Genomic DNA, 19,592 nt, shown 5'->3' with positions numbered 1-19,592 from the left:
AGTGGCTCATCTGCTCAGAAGCTTTGCCATATAGAGTCAAATGCCCTTGTACCCTATGTCTGGGGCGATACTATTGGTGTTGGCTTTCTTTGGGCTTTGGGCCCATGGATTTGTACTTTGACTGATACCCTAAATATCTATGTATACAGGATCACAACATGAAGTCAGGAGAGCCTTGCTCCATTGAGATAACAGACCATGGAATGGAACCAGTGGTAAGTCAGACACCATTCATAGCATACCCTGATGGAGGGAAATAGCTAAAAGGTTTGGGTCTAGGAAGGATTTCTCCTCAGCTTCTATGCAGGGTCAAGATTCATGTACACTGAAGAGATTGATAGGTTAAGAGGCTGAGCTCTACTGTGGAAACTCACTGCATGTCTTTCTTGTATCAGAGTCTGTTATAAGGCTGAATGCTCTGTAGGGGCCAACTGCACAGTGACCTCAGGGAAGTGTGTGGCTCCTTGTAGATTGCATCCCCAATGTAGCTTGGGAGGCCTGATCACAGGGTGGCTTATCTGTGGGACAGGGTAGAGGTGAGTTGGAACAAGGGCCCTAGAATGTGTAGCTAATTTATTAGTTTCCTTATTTTGTTGACTAAGTTGTGGTGATATAGAGGGCACATTATCTCTTCTTCTGGTGCAATCACAGCTGTGTGTCTGGTCCCAGAGTGTAAGCACAAACCATGGTAGTGGTGGAATTAGATTCAGTAGCTGCTCAGGATCACAGAGAAATGACTGACCTCCTCCAGCTATACTCTCAAAGCTGAGTCTACATATCACGTTTGCACAATTCAATTCCACGAGGATCCAACTTTTGTACCTAAAGAACAGAACTTCTCTGTAAACAGAAATTTTTTGGCTGATGCAATGTATTTTACATGTATATACCTGGATCAATAAAAGCTTTTTTTGGAAAGTATTGAAGAACCCCATACTCGGGAGACCCTTCCTTAAGCCTCCGGAAATCGTGACCACCCAAAGATCACAAGAAACCATACCTGGATGCAATCAACAGAGGCTTTATTAGGGAAGTAAGCTGGCGGTCAAAACGACAAGCTCTTTAGCTCCAAGAGCAGGGTTTTGGCCCCGAGTGGTGGGTTAAAGGGTCTTTTATAGCATGGGGTGAGGGGAGGAAGGCATTTTCGCGCGCTTACACATGAATGGTTGCATTTTCGTGCGCTTACACATGATTGGTTGTTTTACAAATTTTGAACATAGCACTGGGAAGACCAAGGGAGGGGTAACCAAGAACAGTGGAACATTTCAGAAGAATCTAGCCCAAATGATCTAGAGTCATGTGAAAATCACTGCACACTCATTCTTTTCAAAAATGTGTTTTTTTTCCATGTTATTGTGTCCTATCCTGCCATTTACCAACTATTTCAGATTAACTATCTTCTGGCTATAGCCCCACCTAGGTGGCAGCATCTTTATCTGTAGTCAGGAATGCCTTCCTGCCTTGGGCCTCTCCCACCCATAGGTGGAAGAGGCTTGAGGAATGTAATCCAGCAAGTGTCCTTCACCTGGAATGTGAAGGCCTGAAATCTTATTTTCAGTTCCGCGTTCTGTAAGGCGAAAAATCTACACATATTTCATAAAATGGCCTTTATAATTTTTCACTCTACAGTATAAAAAAGCAATCAGAAAGAATGAATCTCGACTCTTATGGGGCATCTGAGGCTTATCCCATAGGAGACTGTAACAACATTTTGTGTAATAGTCTATGGACAGGGAACCAAGATCCCTGAAGGGACTGGAGAGTGACTGTGTAAGTTGAACAATGCTTTTCAATGTCTCTAGTTTTCTTTGCTGACTACTAGGTGCCAGCTGGTCTAGCATTCACAGCTGAGACTCCAGGCATGTGGCCTGGCTTTGGTGGCATGAAGAACTCTTTGAAGTCCGAGGATAAGAATGTGAGACAGTTTCAGAGACCACACCCAGGCAGAAGTTAGTGTGACTATATAGACAACAGAGGAATGGATTATCAGGAGATATGGGCTCTTCCCAGAGACAGCATCCACCTCATGGGTGGAGACACTTGAGATATTTGAAGGTGAAGTTCTGAGAACAGAAATCTGTTGTTAGAAAAGGTCACTCAGAAGGTACATTTTTCAAGGTTTTGAGTCCAAGGTGTTGATGTTTCTTCTTAGTGATTCTCTGAATTTGATTTCTTTCTGCTGTAATGCTCCAGTCTCATTGAAAGACCCCCGCAGGGGGACCCCCACTCAAGTCCAGATAAGCGAGCACCCAATGACACACGAAGACTTTCTTGATGCAAAAGCAGAGGTGGTTTAATAGCCAGGGCCCTTGGATCGAACTGTATCTCATGCAGGAGAAAGCAAGTTCGACCCAGAACCCAGAAAGCTGAGGATATTTATGGGCAGGGGTTGGGGAAGGCAGGGGAATTTGGCGTGGTTACATATGATTGGATATTTCAAACATCAGCAATTTTAGGCATACAGGCAGGATATTGAGTTGGCAGGATGTCTGGTTATTTTTAACTACGTGTCAGTATGTGTCCGGACACGTCCTTGCATGTCTTTGTGACCATGAAACCTCAGACCTCCCAGGAGGGTGGGAGAGTAAAAAACACCAGATGGCCCATTACTCACTTGGGCATGTTTGGACTTGTCTGGGGCATGTCCCTTTATTTTCGGTCATCCTGTCCCTGGTAGGTCTGGATGTTGTCATTATAACTATTTTTATCATAGTGTAGGTGGTCTTTTGCTGACCATGAGTTTTTATAATTGTTCTAATATGGGGTTTGAAAATTTTATTCTCACATCATCTCTGATTTCATGAGTTCTCTCTCTTTCTCTCCCTCTCTCTGTATGTGTGTGTGTATGTGTCTTTTGTCTGTTTCTAGGTTTGCCTAAGGAAATCCTAACCCCGCTATATTTTCAGAGAAAGAAGGGTTTGTTTCATTGATTCTTGCTCTTTGTTTTAATCTCCATTTCACTAATTTCATCTCTGACTCTTATTTTCATTCAATCCACTGCACTTGTCTGTGCCCCCAAGACACTGATGTATATTACACATGTGCCAATACTCTTTTTATTGGATATTTTGTTTACATTTCAGATGTTATCCCCTTACCCCATTCTTGCCACCCTAGGAACCCCTTGTCCCATCCCCCCTACTCCTGCTTCTATGAGGATGTGCCCCAACCCACCCCTCACTCCTACCTCCCCATCTTTGATTTCCCCCACACTCAGTGTCCAGCTTTCATGGGACCAAGAATCTCCTCTCCCACCTATGCCCGACAAGGCCATTCTCCCCTACATATACAGCTGGAGCTGTAGAGTGAAAAATTATGAAGGACATTTTATGAAATATGTGTAGATTTCTTTGCCCTTAGACCTGGGCAGAAAAATGCAGGTCCCAGAACGTGGAACTGAAAATAAGCTTTCAGGCCCCCCAGGACACTTGCTGGATGAATTACATTCCTCAAGCCTCAGGCAGTAGGCCCACCTATGGGTGGGAGAGGCCCAAGGCAGGAAGACACATTCCTGACTACAGATAAAGATGCTGCCACCTAGGTGGGGCTATAGCTGGAAGAAGTGAAGATAGTTAATCTGAAATAGTTGGTAAATGACAGGGTGGAACACAGTGACATGGCTATTAACCTTTCAGGGTGGGTTTCTCTGGAATGTTTCGCTATTCTTATGTTATATATCCTTGGCAACCCCTCACCCCCTCCCCACTCCCCTGGTTTGTGGTTTTGCTCTTTAAAAGACCCCTTACCCATCACTCTAGGCCAAACCTTGCTCTTCAGAGAGAGAGCTTGTGTTTGACCACCAGCCAATTTCCCTAATAAAGCCTCTGCTGATTGCATCCAGGTATGGTTTCTTGTGATCTTTGGGTGGTAGTGATTTCCTGAGACTTGAAGAAGGGTCTCCCAAGTATGGGGGTCTTCAGAGTCATGGATCCCTCCCTATGTGTCCTGAGGCTGGTGGTTTAGACCCTGAGAGCTCTGGTTGGTTGGTATTGTTGCTCTCCCCATGGGGCCACAAACCCTTTCAGCTCCTTCAGTCTTTTCTCTAACTCCTCCATTGGGAACCCCTTGATCAAATCAATGGTTAGCTGTGAGCATCTGCCTCTGAATACATCAGACTCTGGCAGACCTCTAAGGAGACAGCTATATCAGGCTCTTGTCAGCATGCACTTCCTGACATCCACATCAGCATCTACCTTTGGTGACTGCACATGGGATGGATATCCAGGTGGAATAGTCTCCAGATGGCCCCATCCTTCAGTTTCTGTCCCACACTTTGTCTCCATATATGCTCCCTTGAGTATTTTGTTACTCCTTCTAAGAAGGACTGAAGCACACACACTTGGTTTTTCTTCTTCATGAGTGGTCTGTGAGTTGAATCTTGGGTATTTTGAGCTTCTGGGATAATATCCAATTATCAGTGAGTGAATACCATGTGTGTTTTTTTGTGATTGGGTTACCTCACTCAGGATGATATTTTTTAGTTCCATCCATTTACCTATGAATTTCTCAAATTAATTGTTTTTAATAGCTGAGTAATACTCCATTGTATAAATATACCACATTTTTATATAGATTTCTTTGTTGAAGAACATCTGGGTTCTTTCTAGCTTCTGGCTATTATAAATAAGGTTGCTATGAACATAGTGAAGCATGTGTCCTTATTACATGTTGAAGCACCTTCTGGGTATATGCCCAGGGGTGGTATAGCTAGGTCCTCAGGTAATGCTATGTCCAATTTTATGAGGAACCAGCAGACTGATTTCCTGAGTGATTGCACCATCTTGCAATCCCACCAATAATGGAAGAGTGTTCTTATTTCTTTACATCCTTGCCAAAATCTACTATCACCTGAGCTTTTGATCTTAGCCATTCTGACTAGTTTGAGGTTACCGGTATCTCAGGGTTGTTTTGATTTGCATTTCCCTGATGACTAAGGATGTTGAACATTTCTTTAGGTGCTTCTCGACCATTCGAGTTTCCTCAGTTGAGAATTCTTTGTTTAGCTCTGTACCCCAGTTTCAATAGGGTTATTTGACTGTCTGGAGTCTAATTTCTTGAGTTCTTTGTATATATTGGATATTAGCCCTCTATTGAATATGGCATTGGTAAAGATCTTTTCCCAATCTGTTGGTTGAAATTTTGTTCTATTGACAGCGTCCTTTACCTTACAGAAACTTTGCAATTTTATGAGGTCCCATTTGCCAATTCTTGATCTTAGAGCATAAACCATTGTTGTTCTGTTCAGGAACTCCCCCCCTGTGCCTAGATATTCGAGGGTCTTCCCCACCTTCTCTTCTGTTAGTTTCAGTGTATCTGGTTTTATGTGAAGATTCTTTATCCACTTGGACTTGAGCTTTGTACAAGGAGATAAGAATAGATCAATTTGCATTCTTCTACATTTTGTCCTCCATTTGTTGAAAATGCTGTCATTTTTTTCACTGGACAGTTTTAGCTCCTTTGTCAAAGATCAAGTGACCATAGGTGTGTGGGTTCATTTCTGGGTCTTCAATTCTATTCCATTGCCTGTCTCTGTACCAATATCATGCAGTTTTTATCACTATTGCTCTGTAGTACAGCTTGAGGTCAGGGATGGTGATTCATTCAATTCTTTTATTGTTGAAAATAGTTTTTGATATCCTGTTTTTTTTTGTTATTCCAAATGAATTTGAGAATTTCTTTTTCTAACTCTGTGAAGAATTGAGTTGGGATTTTAATGGTGATTACACTGAATCTGCAGATTTCTTTTGGCAAGATGGCCATTTTTACTCAATTAATCCTGCCAATCCATGAGCATGGGAGATCTTTCCATCTTCTGAGATCTTCTTTGATTTTTTTCTTCAGAGACTTGAAGTTCTTTTCATACAGGCCTTTCACTTGCTTGGTTAGATTCACACCAAGGTATTTTATATTATTTGTGACTATTGTGAATGGTGTTATTCCCTAATTTGTTTCTCTGCCTGTTTATCTTTCTAGTAGAGGAAGGCTATGGATTTCTTTGAGTTGATTTTGTAACCAGCCACTTTGCTAAAGTTGTTTACCAGGTTTAGGAGGCCTCTATTGGAAGTTTTGGGGTCAGCTAATTATACAATCATATCATCTGCAAATAGTAAAATTTTGACTTCTTTCTTTCCTATTTGTATCCCTTTGACTTCCTTTTGTTGTCTAATTGCTCTGGCTAGAACTTACAGTACTATATTGACTAGATAGGAAGAGAGTGGGCAGCCTTGTCTTGTCTCTGATTTAGTGGGATTGCTTCAAGTTTCTCTCCATTTAGTTTGATGTTGGCTATTGGTTTGCTGTATATTGCTTTTACTATGTTCAGGTATGGGCCATGAATTCCTGATCTTTCCAAGACTTTTAACATGAAGGGATGTTGAATTTTGTCAAATGTTTTCTCAGCATCTAGTGAGATGACCATGTGTTTTTTTTTCTTTGAGTTTGCTTATATAGTGGATTACATTGATGGATTTCTAAATAGGGAACCATCCCTGCATTCCTGGGATAAAGCCTACTTGATCATGATGGATGATTGTTTTGATGTGTTCTTGAATTCTGTTTGAGAGAATTTTATTGAGTATTTTTGCATCAATATTCAGAAGAGAGATTGGTCTGTAGTTCTCTTTCTTTGTTGGAGCTTTGTGAGGTTTAGATATGAGTGTTAGTGTGGCTTCATTGAATGAATTGGGTAGTGTTCCTTCTGTTTCTATTTTGTGGAATATTTTGAAGAGAACTGGTATTAAGTTTCCCTTGAAGGTCTGATAGAATTCTGCACTAAAACCATCTGGTCCTGGGCTTGTTTTTGTTTAGGAGACTTTTAATGACTGCTGCAATTTCTTTAGGGGTCATGGGACTGTTCAGATGGTTTATCTGCTCCTGATTTAACTTTGGTACCCAGTATCTGTCTAGAAAATTGTCCATTTCATCCAGATTTTCCAGTTTTATTGAGTGTAAGCTTTTGTAGTACGATCTGATGACCTTTTGAATTTCCTCAGTTTCTGTTGTTATGTCTCCCTTTTAAGGTCTAATTTTATAAATTTGGAGAATGTTTCTGTGATTTCTGGTTAGTCTGGCTAAGGGTTTGTCTATATTGTTGATTTTCTCAGCTCCTGGTTTTGTTGATCATTTGTATAGTTCTTTTTGTTTCTGCTTGGTTGATTTCAGCCCTTAGTTTGATTATTTCCCACTGTCTACTCCTCTGGGGCATATTTGCTTCTTTTTGTTCTACAGCTTTCAGGTGTATTGTCAAGTTGCTAGCATATGCTCTCTTCTGTTTCTTTTTGTAGGCACCCAGACCTATGAGTTTTCCCCTTAGCACTGTTTTCATTGTGTCCCATAAGTTTTCGTATGATGACCCTTCATTTTCATTAAATTCTAAAAAGTTTTAAATTTCTTTATTTCTTCCTTGACAAAGTCATCATTGAGTAGAGCATTGTTCAGTTTTCATGTGTATGTGGGCTTTCCGTTGTTTTGTTATTATTGAAGACCAGCCTTAGTTCATGGTGATCTGATAGGGTGCAAGGGATTATTTAAATATTTTTGTATCTGTTGAGGCCTGCTTTGTGACCAATTGTACGGTCTATTTTGGAGAAAGTACCATGAGGTGTTGACAAAAAGTTATATTCTTTTGTTTTAAGATGAAATGTTCTATAGATATCTGTTAAATCCATTCGGTTCATAAATTCTGTTAATTCCACTGTGTCTCTGTTTAGTTTCTGTTTCCATGATCTGTCCATTGCTGAAAGTGGGGTGTTGTGTTGAAATCCCCCACTATTATTGTGTGAGGTGCAATGTGTGCTTTGAGTTTTAGTAAAGTTTCTTTTATGAATGTGGTTGCCCTTGCATTTGGAGCATAGATGTTCAGAATGAGAGTTCATCTTAGATTTTTTCTTTGATGAGTATGAAGTGTCCTTTCTTACTTTTTTTTTGTTAACTTTTGGTTAAAAGTCAATTTTATTTGAAATTAGAATGGCTACTCCAGCTTGTTTCTTGGGACCCTTTTCTTGGAAACTTGTTTTGTTTTTACTTTTTTTTACTTTTACTTTACTCTGAGCTAGTGTCTGTCTTTGACACTGAGGTGTGTTTTCTGTATGCAGCAAAATTCTGGGTCCTGTTTACATATCCAGTCTGTTAGTCTATGTCTTTTTATTGGGAAATCGAGTCAATTGATGTTAAGATATATTAAGGAAAAGTAATTGTTTCTTCCTGTTATTTTAGTTATTAAAGGTGGAGTTATGTTTGTATAGCTATCTTCTTTTGGGCTTGTTGGATGATTACTTTCTTGCTTTTTCTATGTTGTACTTTCTCTCCTTGTTTTGGAGTTTTCCACCTACTATCTTTTGTAGAGCTGGATTTGTGGGAAAACATTGTGTAAATTTGGTTTTGTCATGGAATATTTTGGTTTCTCCATCTATAGTGATTGAGAGTTTTTGCTGGGTATAGTAGTCTGGGCTGGCATATGTGTTCTCTTAGGGTCTGTATGATATCACTTCAGGATCTTCTGGCTTTTATATAGTCTCTGGTGAGAAATCTAGTGTAATTCTGATAGTTCCGCCTTTATATGTTAGTTGACGTTTTTCCCTTACTGCTTTTAGTATTTTTTCTTTGGTTTGTGTATTTGACATTTTGATTATTATGTGACAGTAGGAATATTTTTTTCTGTTCTAGTCTATTTGAAGTTCTTTAGGCTTCTTGTATATTCATTGGCATCTCTTTCTTTAAGTTAGGAAAGTTTTCCTCTATAATTTTGTTGAAGATATTTACTGGCCCTTTAAGTTGAGAATCTTCACTCTCTTCTGTACCTATTATCCTTAGGTTTGGTCTTCTCACTGTATCCTGTGTTTCCTGGATGTTTTGGGTTAGGAGCTTTTTGCATTTTGCATTTTCTTTGATGTGTCAATATTTTCCATGTTATCTTCTGCACCTGAGATTCTCTCTTCTATCTCTTGTATTCTGTGATGCTTGCATCTATGTCTCCTGATTTCTTTACTAGGTTTTCTACCTCCAGGGTAGTTTCCCTTTGAAGTTTTTTTTTTATTGTTTCTACTTTCATTTTTAGGTCCTGGATGGTTTTGTTCAATTCCTTCACCTGTTTGGTGTGTTTTCTTGCAATTCTTTAAGGGATTTTTGTGTTTCCTCTTTAAGGGCTTCTACCTGTTTACCTGTGTTCTCCTGTTTTTCTTTAAGGGAGTTGTTTATATCCTTCTTAAAGTCCTCTATCATCCTCATGAGAAGTAATTTTAAATCTAAATCATGCTTTTCTTGTGTGATGGGGTGTCTAGGACTTGCTATCGTAAGAGAACTGGGTTCTGATAATGCCAGGTAACTTTGGTTTCTATTGCTTATATTCTTGCGCTTGCCTTTCACCATCTTAACTCTAGTGCTACCTGCATTCACTGTCTCTGACTGGAGCCTGTCTTTCCAGTTATCTTGCTTGTGTCAGAACTCCTCAGAGTTCAGATGTCTCTGTGATCCTGTGATCCTGAGCTCCTGGGTGGAAGAGCTCCTGGGACTCAGGCTTCCTCAGGGACTCTGAAATCCTGCTGCTCTGAGTGCAGTGGTTCCTCAGCTGCTCTGAGTGCAGTGGTTCCTCTACTGCTCTAAGATGGTTCAGGATATGGTGTCTTCACACAAGCAGACTGCTAGGTGTCTGTCCCAGCCAAAAGGACCAAGCAAGGGGCAGAAGGGGAGTGGTATTCCAGAGGGGCAGAGTTTGGGTGGGTGATGGGTACAGAGTGCCTCAGGCACTTAGTTTTGGTTCTGGGGCATAGGGTTGTGGGGGAGGGTTCTTACCAGTTGCTCTAGGAAGGTTCAGGATAAGGTGTCATCACAGAGCAGACCAGCCAGGTGTCTGACCCAGCCAAAAGGTGTGCTAATACTCTTTTTTCACTTTCTTTTTTATTGGATATTTTATTTACATTTCAGATGCCATCTTCTTTCCCCATTTCCCCTCCCTAGAAAACCTCTATCCCATCCTCCCTTCTCCTTTTTGCTTTTATACAATTTTTTAAAATGTTAATCAAAGGCTTTATAAGTTTGGTAATGTTCAATTACAAGATGCTCATACAATCAGAAGTGTAACCCAATACCCAACTTAGATATATCAACTATCTTTGACTGGTGGAGACACGTGAACATACACCTCCATGTTTTCTCCCACCTCTTGTTACCCAGCTCCTCCTCTCCTTACTCCTCCTCTTCCTCTCTTTACCCCTCCCATCTTAGCTCCTCCTACATATTACCATTCCTGTTAAAATAAACCTTTTCTCTTAAAATACAATTAGAATGTAACTATACCAATTTGTGTCACTAAGGTACAAGATAGACCCAATACCTAGTCCATCATTTTGTTGTCTAACCAGAACCTCTGTCATCCCTCTTAACTAAAAGACTTAGTTCTGAACCTGGCTTTTTTCTTGGCTTCAGAATGAATGTCAGCTGAAAAACATCCTCTCAAATCTTTTCTCTCAAAGTAAATAGCCAGGATTGGCTATGAGATTATAAGTCTTCAACCCCGTCAGAAATCCAGAATGATTGAGTTAAATGAAATTATGGGAAGCACAAAGCATAGCTTCTAAAACTTAGCCAATTTATAGAGACCTCTGAACACCTGGACAGTCCCTATACTACAAAACCTTAGAGCATCTGATCTTCAGCCTTCTGGCATAGGATCATCTGACAGATCTAGTGATGCAGAATTATTAAGGGCTGATTACTCTGTCTGTGCCAATACTCTTAACATGTCTTCTTTTTGTTCAAAAAACAGCTAAAGTGCCAGAGTGACCAACAGAGCACCACTGTGTGCTCAGTCTTCTCTGTAACCTGGTTTCTGACTATCTTCACCTCCCTTCCCTGCCATCTGCTTCACCTGCCTTCCAGTCACCTCCTGTCACATCTAGGCTACCTCTGCACTTTCCATGCCCCATGAAATTGTCATTTCACCTGGAGTAGTTTTCCATTTCACTCATTCATGTCTCTTTCCCTTCACCACCTTCAATTATGTGATTAAATGTCCCTTTTGTGCAGCTGCCTCAGAAAATTCCATGTAATATATAAACTCCTCTCTCCTACAGTTGCTCTTCAACTTGTTCCATTTGGAGCTGCCTCATGGCATTTGACACTCTTGTAATAATATATAATTGAGTAATCAGGAATTGAACACACAGTTGACTGAGCAGGGATGGCGAATATAATGGACACTTAACACAAGTGTAAGGAGAGGTAAAGACACTATCGGAGGGTTGCAGATCAGCAGAGACAACCATTTGTGCTGGGATCCCTTTCACATATCTGGTTCCACCACAGTGGGGAAGTTGTTACACCCAGGGACCTTGGCCAAGTCACTTTCAGTTCTGGTTCTGTTTTTAGCCTCATTAGATCCTTCCACAGAGATGTTCATGCCATCCCCAAAGAGGGCCTTATTTCTTCCTGTAAATCCACATATCTTCTGTTTTCCTTTTAACCGTAAGAATAGTTGGACCTTTCTGCATTGTATTACATGAACACAGGAAAAGTGACACACTCACTTATAGTATCACAGTGATACTACAAAGAGTGCAACATTGCACGGTAGGAATAACATAAATGAGAAAGTCTATTTCCAACAGTTTTTACTCAGAATTTTGCCAAGTTATTTTCCTTCATTGATTGATTGACAAAATACAGAATGTTTTGTACTTCAGTTGTTAAAATGGTAGTTTGTTTTTGAAGGCTACTGTAGCTGAGGCTAGCCTAAAACTCAATATGCATCTGATAAAACTCAATATGCATTGTACTCTTGATCCTTCCACCTCTGTCTCCCAAGTGCTGAGACTGTAGGTGAGCACCTCCAGAGCAGGCTGCTTTTATTCAATTAGGAAATGCCTTAAATATCTGTAGTAATTCACGACACATATGAACTTCACCAAACTGCATCACTGGAAACATTAAAAAAAGGAATGCATAAACCAGAAGTGGGATCATTGTGACAGGCACTGTCTTCAAAAACTGCAAGGAGACACAGAGGGTCAGTCATCACCCCCTTCAAATACAGTCCATCTATTGTACTGACTCACTTATTCTTCAAACTGTGTTTATTTCATAACTGAACTATCAGAGTTATGGGGACACAGCTTCTAAAATAATTAATGAGGAGCTGGAGACACAGCTTATTGGTTAAGAGCACATATAGTTTTCATAGGGATTTTAAGCCCTGTTCCACCAACTCCCCTGCAAGCATACACAGCAGTGGTAAAGTGCACCCCCACGCCCTGTGCTCCAGTTACCACTCTATAACTTTGCCTGCTTTCCTGGAGGCCCACTTGTACCAGGGACACCAAGTAAGTGGTTCATCCCCAAGCCTCTACCCACCAACTCACCTGAAAGCACATCTAACAGCAGTAAACTGTACCTCATATTCCAAGTCCTTACTCTGCTTTCCAGGAGGTCTGCAGGCCCCAGGGACAACAAGTAAGCCCCTTCCCATATCAAGCCCCAGGAAAGTACACTCAACAGTGGTAAATTGCACCTTATAACCAGTGCTCCATTTCTTGCCCTATACATTTTCTGACTTTCCTGGAGGCCTGCTCTCACCAGGAATACCATGTAACACTCCCCCACCCCCAGCTCTTTACCCTCAACATCCAACAGTAGTAAACTGTACTCCATATCCTGTGCTCCATTTCTCATCTACAACTCTGCTTGCTTTCCCAAAGTCCTGACAGACCCAGGGACATCAGGTAAGCCCCTACCTCTTCAAGCCTGTCGCTCAACTTTCCTGAAAGTACCCCCAACAGTGGTAGACTTCACACCATACACTGTGCCCCATTTTTCTTCCACAATTCTGCCTGCCTTTATGGAGGCTTGGTGACACTAGGGACACCAGGTAAGCTCCTACCTCTTCAAGCCTGTCGCCCAATTTTCCTTAAAGTACCCCCAACAGTGGTAGACTTTACACCATACACTGTGCCCCATTTTTTCCTCCACAATTCTGCCTGCTTTTCTGGAGGCTTGGTGGCACTAGGGACACCAGGTAAGCCCCTCCCTCAAACTCCAGTCTGTTAACACACTTTAAAATACACCCAAGAGCAATCTCTGAGAACTGTCAAGGGTCCAGGTTAGTTGACTCTGTTAGTCTTCTTATAGAGTTCCTGTCCCCTTCAGAGCCTTCAATCCTTCCCCCAACTTCTTCATTTGAGTGTCTGATCTCAGTCCAATGTTTTACTGTGGTTATCTTTATTTGTTCCAGTCAACTGCTGGGTAGAGCCTCTCATAGGACAGTTACGCTAGCCTCCTGTCTACAAGCATAACAAAATTTCATTAATAATGTTAGGAATTGGTGCTTGGCTGTGGGATAGATTTCAACAATTGTTATTGAATCTTTATTTTTGTTAGAAGAGGTATCTGGTTTGTCTTTAGAACCCTCAAATTCTTCATCATTATATGGCTCACTTTCCATATCTCCCTCCTGGGTATCTGCATCTTCTAAATCGTCTTCTAAATCATTTTCATCCTGCCCTTCCAACTCCATGGTGCTCTTGTCCTTAACATCTTCAGTGCCGATTACTCCCTGAGGAGATTACATAACAGAATCTTCCATGACAATGGGAGCCTCTGGAAGTGGAGGTGCACTGGGAGAGGGCCTTTCATGGTCATAATATTTAACTGCCTCTTCCTCTAGGTCGGCACAATCTGGCTCTGACAAATTGTCATCAACCTTTGGTTGTTTTTTGGATTCTAATTTCGGATATATACGTTTCTTTTTATTTTGAACATGAAAGACAACATTCAAACAATGAAACAAAAGCAGGCAATTAACACACGTGAGCAGCAAACAACAAAACAAAAACAGAGAGTTAAGTTCAGGCTGACTTATTTCTTGCCCCATTTTCATTATACCTTTCTCGAGGCGGTAGATTCCTGCAGCAATCCACAGATCCTTCTAACATCCTAACTGGGTCTCTCATTCCTAACATCCTAACGTTCTCCTAACGTCCCTCACTGGGTCTCTCATTCCCTCTGCCTCTCATTGGGTGCCAAAAATGTTGCGGCCTGCTCGCTCTGCCTGGCTAGAGACAAAAGACTTAACAATGCCTGAATAGTTAGTTACTATAACAAAAATGTTTCGACCTGCTCTGCTCTGCCTGGCTTGGCCTCCCAAGTGCTGGGATTAAAGGCGTGTGCCACCACTGCCCGGCTGTAACTGCTGCTCCGGTCTTTGGGTCAGGGGAGAGAAAGAGAGAGAGAGAGAGAGAGAGAGAGAGAGAGAGAGAGAGAGAGAGGAGATAAGGGGAAGAGATGTACAGGCACGTGGATATGATGTAACCCTTACAGGTATGGATAGCAGGAACACCTTGCGCCTTGCAGGCATAGATACCACGTGCGCCTTGCAGGCATGTATGGTGTGGATAGCATGTGGATAGCTGCTTTCTAGCCACTTTCTGCTAAAAGTTGGCTCCCAACATGTAGCAGTGTGGGAGTTCAAGAAAAGAAAAACACACACAGGAGAAAAGCAGAGTGCACAAGAGAATTCAGAGTGTGTGCAGCCTCAAGGTGAGAGAGAGAGAGAGAGAGAGAGAGAGAGAGAGAGAGAGAGAAATTGCCTGTCAGTTTGTACCTCAAAAGTAGTGTGTATACATTTATTATGTGCCTTCCAGATATCCCTGCTCCCAGTTGAGAACTCTCATCCTGTGTCGAGGCTAGACCCCAACAGTTTTACAGAGAATAGTATTAAAAACCACATGATATTGGCATAAAACAGCCAGTTTTGATCAATGAAATTCAATCAAAGACCCAGAAGAAAATCCATATACCCATGAACACTTGATTTTTAACAAAACAGCCTAAACTATATAATGGAAAAAATAAAGCATTTTCAACAAATGGTGCTGGTCCAACTGGATGTTGATATATAGAAGGATACAAATAGATCTGTATCTATCACCCAGCTCAAGTCCAAGTGGATCAAAGATCACAAGATAAAATCACATACACTAAGTGTGATAGAGGAGAAAGTAGGGGAAATAGCCTTGAAAATATTGGCACTGTGCTGTGACAACATCCTGAACAGAACACCAACAGCGCAGGCACTAAGATTAACAATAATAAATGGGACTTTATGAAACTGAAGAGCTTGTGTAAGGCAAAAGACACCATCAATAGGAAAAAATGGCAGACTGCAGATTGGGAAATTCTCAATCCTCAATTCTCCATCCAACAGAGGGTTGATATCCAAAATATATAAAGAACTCAAGAAACTAGACACCAACCAACCAAATAACTCAATTAAAAATGAGGTATAGACACACAGACTCACACTGCGAGAGCGACACACACTCACACTCACACTCACAACCGCGCACAGTGAGGCTCGGGAAGTCAGGCCGGCTCCTTGCCCCGGTGCTTCAGAGACTCCAGCAGGCCGGGTGTCCCAGGGGACCCACAGCTCGGCCCGCCGCACAGCCCGGGAGCAGGAGCAGCTCGGCGGACCCCCGTGCCTCCATGGGCAAACGTGGGCGGCCGCGCAAGGAGGCCGCTGCGAGGGAGCCGGGCTGGTCCCCGTTGCGCCCCTGGCCATGCCCCCGGCCGCAGCCGCGCCCCAGCCCCCGGCGGAGCCCGAGGAGCTGGCGGGAGCCAAGCCCCGGTGCCCCTTTTCGGACATTTTCAACACCAGCAAGAACTCGATGGAGAAGCACATCAACACTTTTCTGCAGAACGTGCAGATTCTGCTCGAGGCAGCCAGCTACCTGGAGCAGATCGAGAAAGAAAACAAAAAGTGTGAACATGGCTCCGCCTCATCATTCCCCTCCATGCCGAGCGGCTACAGCATTCAAAGCCCCCACAGAGGTTGAGCCGGGCACAGAAACAGCAGCGGGAGCAGCAACACCAGCACTGCCAACCCATCTACACACAATGAGTTGGAAAAGAACCGACGAGCTCACCTGCGCCTGTGTTTAGAACGCTTAAAAGTTCTGATCCCGCTGGGCCCAGACTGCACCAGGCACAAGACACTCGGTTTGCTCAACAAAGCCAAAGCACACATCAAGAAACTTGAAGAAGCTGAAAGGAAGAGCCAGCACCAGCTTGAGAACTTGGTACGAGAACAGAGATTTTTAAAGCGGCGACTGGAACAGCTGCAGGGTCCTCAGGAGATGGAGCGGATACGAATGGACAGCATTGGATCAACCATCTCTTCAGATTCAGATTCAGAGTGAGAGGAGATGGAAGTGGATGTTGAAGACACAGAGTTCTCCCATGGAGAAGTGGACAGCATCAGTACCACCAGCATCAGTGACATTGACGACCACAGTAGCCTGCAGAGTATTGGGAGTGACGAGGGTTACTCCAGTGCCAGTGTCAAACTCTCCTTCACGTCCTAGAACCCAGCATGACACAACAGTGCAGGGCGAAGCACTCACTGGGCCAATTCAATACCATCTCTCAAATTGGGTTCATGGTGCAGTCTCTTAAAACTAAAAACTATACTCGAACAAAAGGGTCAGAAGACCTGTATTTAAGCAAATACTTAACAAAAAGTGGGGTAGAGCCTCCCCGGTAGAACAAATATTCCTCTATTTGGAAAGAATACAGTTTCTAACAGCAGCGGCAAACACGCGTGCGATTATCTTGAGTTGACTTGGTTGACTTAAGAGACAATGGAGACTTCATTCTCCTGTTCTAGTTTCCTCACTCTGTGTTGAGCAGACATTTAAGGATAGGGTTATGAACCCTTCCTGAGCTTCTTGGCCCTAGAAACAAAATCAAACTTAGAGTAAGGAAAAGACAGGATAATCAGGCATTAATCTTAGATAGCTAAAGAGCTATTAAAACTCAGCCTCTGTTTATCATGAAGCCTGTGGATGATCAATTCTTTTTTTTTTTTAAAATGAGTTTTTAAAAAGCTCATATCGTGCTCTACAAAAGGAGAGACTCCCATGAAGCCTTTTGAAAGGGATCACCATGCAGCTCAGCTTTCTGTTGGATTCCATGCTAAGCCAGCTAACCTTACCTGCATTGTTAGCACTAGAGCAGCCAACCACCCGCTCGCCCAACACCCTTCGGCAACGTAGGGGCAGCCCATGCATGACAGCCTGAATCACAGGAGGAAAAGCTCCGTGGGCCTCGGTGTCTACGTGGGTGGATCTGAGGAGCTGTGCACGCAATATAGCAGGCCAAGGTCTGAGCCACTGCAGCGTTTTTATTTGAGATTTTGATAACTGTTTGTATGTGTTGAAAACCAAAATGACATCTTTTTAAAGCTTGTCCATAAGTAAACATAGATGTCTTTTATAGTGGAATAAAAAAAATGAGGTATAGTGCTAATCAAAGAATTTTCAACAAAGGACTCTCCAATGGCTTAGAAGCACTTAAAGGCATGTTAGCTGTCCCAGTCATCAAGGAAATGAAAATTGAAATGACCTCGAGCTTTCATCTTACATGAATCAAAATGGCTAAGGTAAAAACTCAAGTGCTAACACATGCTGGTGACTATGTGGAGCAAGGGAACTCTCCTCCATTTCTGGTGGGAGTGCAAACTTGTACAAGTACCTGAGAAATGAATTTGGCTGTTTTTCAAGAAACTAGGAACAGTTCTACATCAAGACCCAGATATACTACTCCTGGGCATATACCCAAAAGATGCCCCAGCATACCACAGGTACATTTGCTCAACTATGTTCATAGCAGCTTTATTATTAATAGACAGAATCTGGAAACTGAAGTGGAAACTTAAGGGTTCTTTGGAAAGTCAGTTGTGTTGGATGGTGTTTTCCTGGAGCAAACACATGAAGGAACATTTTGCTGAGGTGGACACAGGTAAAAGGTTAAGGCAGAGTTGTGAAGGAACACTTCTCTGAAGCAAACAAACAAAAGGACACGTGATGAAGGATTGGTTGCTAATGACACACATGTGTTGGTCTATTCCCGGCCTCTTCCGTGTCCCCTTTGCCTGAGAAAGAGACACGTGAGGCAGTGTTCGGGTGGTTACTACAATGAGGCTTTATTCTTGTATCAGCAGAAGCGGAAAGACACCAAGCCTGGGAAAGGCACTGCTTATATACACCCTAGAGTGGTGTGTTCACTTCTGATTGGCTGTTCACTCATCACCCCATATTACGCCCCGGGATGGCCAGTGACTTTGGCGTGCTTTTGCCTTTTGCACCTGCCCAGTTAGTTGTTTACTTGTGGGAGCACAGGATGCCTGCGCCATCTTGTAATGTCGAACGCTGTCACGCTCACTGCGGCTCCTAACATCTCCCCCTATCAATTTTATTAAGATGGAACAGCCTTTTGCCTATCAAGCTCGGTACCAACTCAGTGAGGGAAAGCAGAGGCCTGATCCCCTGTGCAAAATGAGATATTGTAATGGGTTTCTTCTCTTGTCGTCGTGCAATGAGTAATACTTCCCATACCCATCTTGATGCCTTTTTGTCGGGGAAAGGGAGCCTCCACTCTGGAGCGCCCGGTGGCCATCTGTGCGCGGAGAGGAGGTTTTGGTATCAAACCTTTGTGCAATCAGGCATACTTTCAGGAAATCTATCCACACTCATGGAACATTCCCTGTCGAGTACCCACTCACAAACACCTCTAAATATTCAGGTACCACAGTTATTCAGGCAAGGGCTGGCTAGACTTAGACCTCTCATTGACCCAGTGCAATGGGCTGAACCCTTGGGGTGCATCGACTGAGGGTCTCAGTCATCAGTTACTTTCTTAGCATAGATAGCTAAATTTCAGGGGAAGATCCTTGCTCCAAGGCTACGAGTGCTTGGGCGATAGCGACCTTGTCACGTTTTTGTTGGGCTCTGAGCTTGCAGACCAACCATAACATGAACACTAATCCACAACATAGGGCTGCACCAAGCAGGCCTATCCCCACCCTTTAAGAAAGAAAGAAAAGGCAGAGGTAAGCCAAGAAGTAAAATCACCAGGGGTAACAGGGTCCACTCATGTTCTATCAAGGCTCAAGATCCGGATCTGCAATTGCTGCTGCATCTGGTCCAGCTCCCTAGTCCAATTCCCTTGTAAATAAGCAGAAAGGTTATGGCTTTGAATAAATGTATCATTCATAAATCTCAGAAGTGTAATACATAGATGTGGGGTTGCTGACACGCAGCTCATTTGAACCACATTTGTGAGTTATTCTACATGGGCTTGGAGCAAATCCACTCTCTGATTGACCAACAGAATGTCTGATGCCAAGTGTGCATCCACTTTCTGTAGAGTGGTCAAAGCCTCAGAAGTCTTTTTTGAAATTTGATTAACAACAGTAGCTGGTAACTTGATTAGCCATGGCTATGCCAGCTGTCACAGCTGCAGCTGCAGAGATGGTAATAGCAGTGATAATGGCTGCAGTTATATCAAAATCTCTCTTATGTCTTATTAATGATGTAATAGGGAAAGTTTCAGGATCGGCTTCTACTGGGATGAGCACAAAGGTAGGTACGTGTACAACCAAGGCTAGGTCTAGTGATCCATTCCAGCATTGTGCTAAAAAGCATATAACATTCTTACAATCCAAGATATCAGAATTATTTTGAAAGTTGGATAACATAAAGAAAAATGGGGGGTCCACACACACTGACACCGGTTGTGCAGATGCATTCCTAAACACCTTATTA

The 19,592-nt window shown here is 42.5% G+C and overlaps 1 pseudogene; it reads left to right on the top strand.

Annotated features, from left to right (window-relative positions):
- Positions 1 to 15,474: 15,474 nt before the first annotated feature.
- Positions 15,475 to 16,538, top strand: LOC117703819 (max-interacting protein 1 pseudogene; annotated as a pseudogene).
- The last annotated feature ends 3,054 nt before the right edge of the window (positions 16,539 to 19,592 follow it).

Source organism: Arvicanthis niloticus, chromosome 2 (genome assembly GCF_011762505.2).
Source record: "Arvicanthis niloticus isolate mArvNil1 chromosome 2, mArvNil1.pat.X, whole genome shotgun sequence".
Classification (NCBI taxonomy): Eukaryota; Metazoa; Chordata; class Mammalia; order Rodentia; family Muridae; genus Arvicanthis; species Arvicanthis niloticus.
The sequence above is the reverse complement of the archived record's forward strand: the minus strand, read 5'-3'. Positions and strand labels throughout refer to the sequence as shown.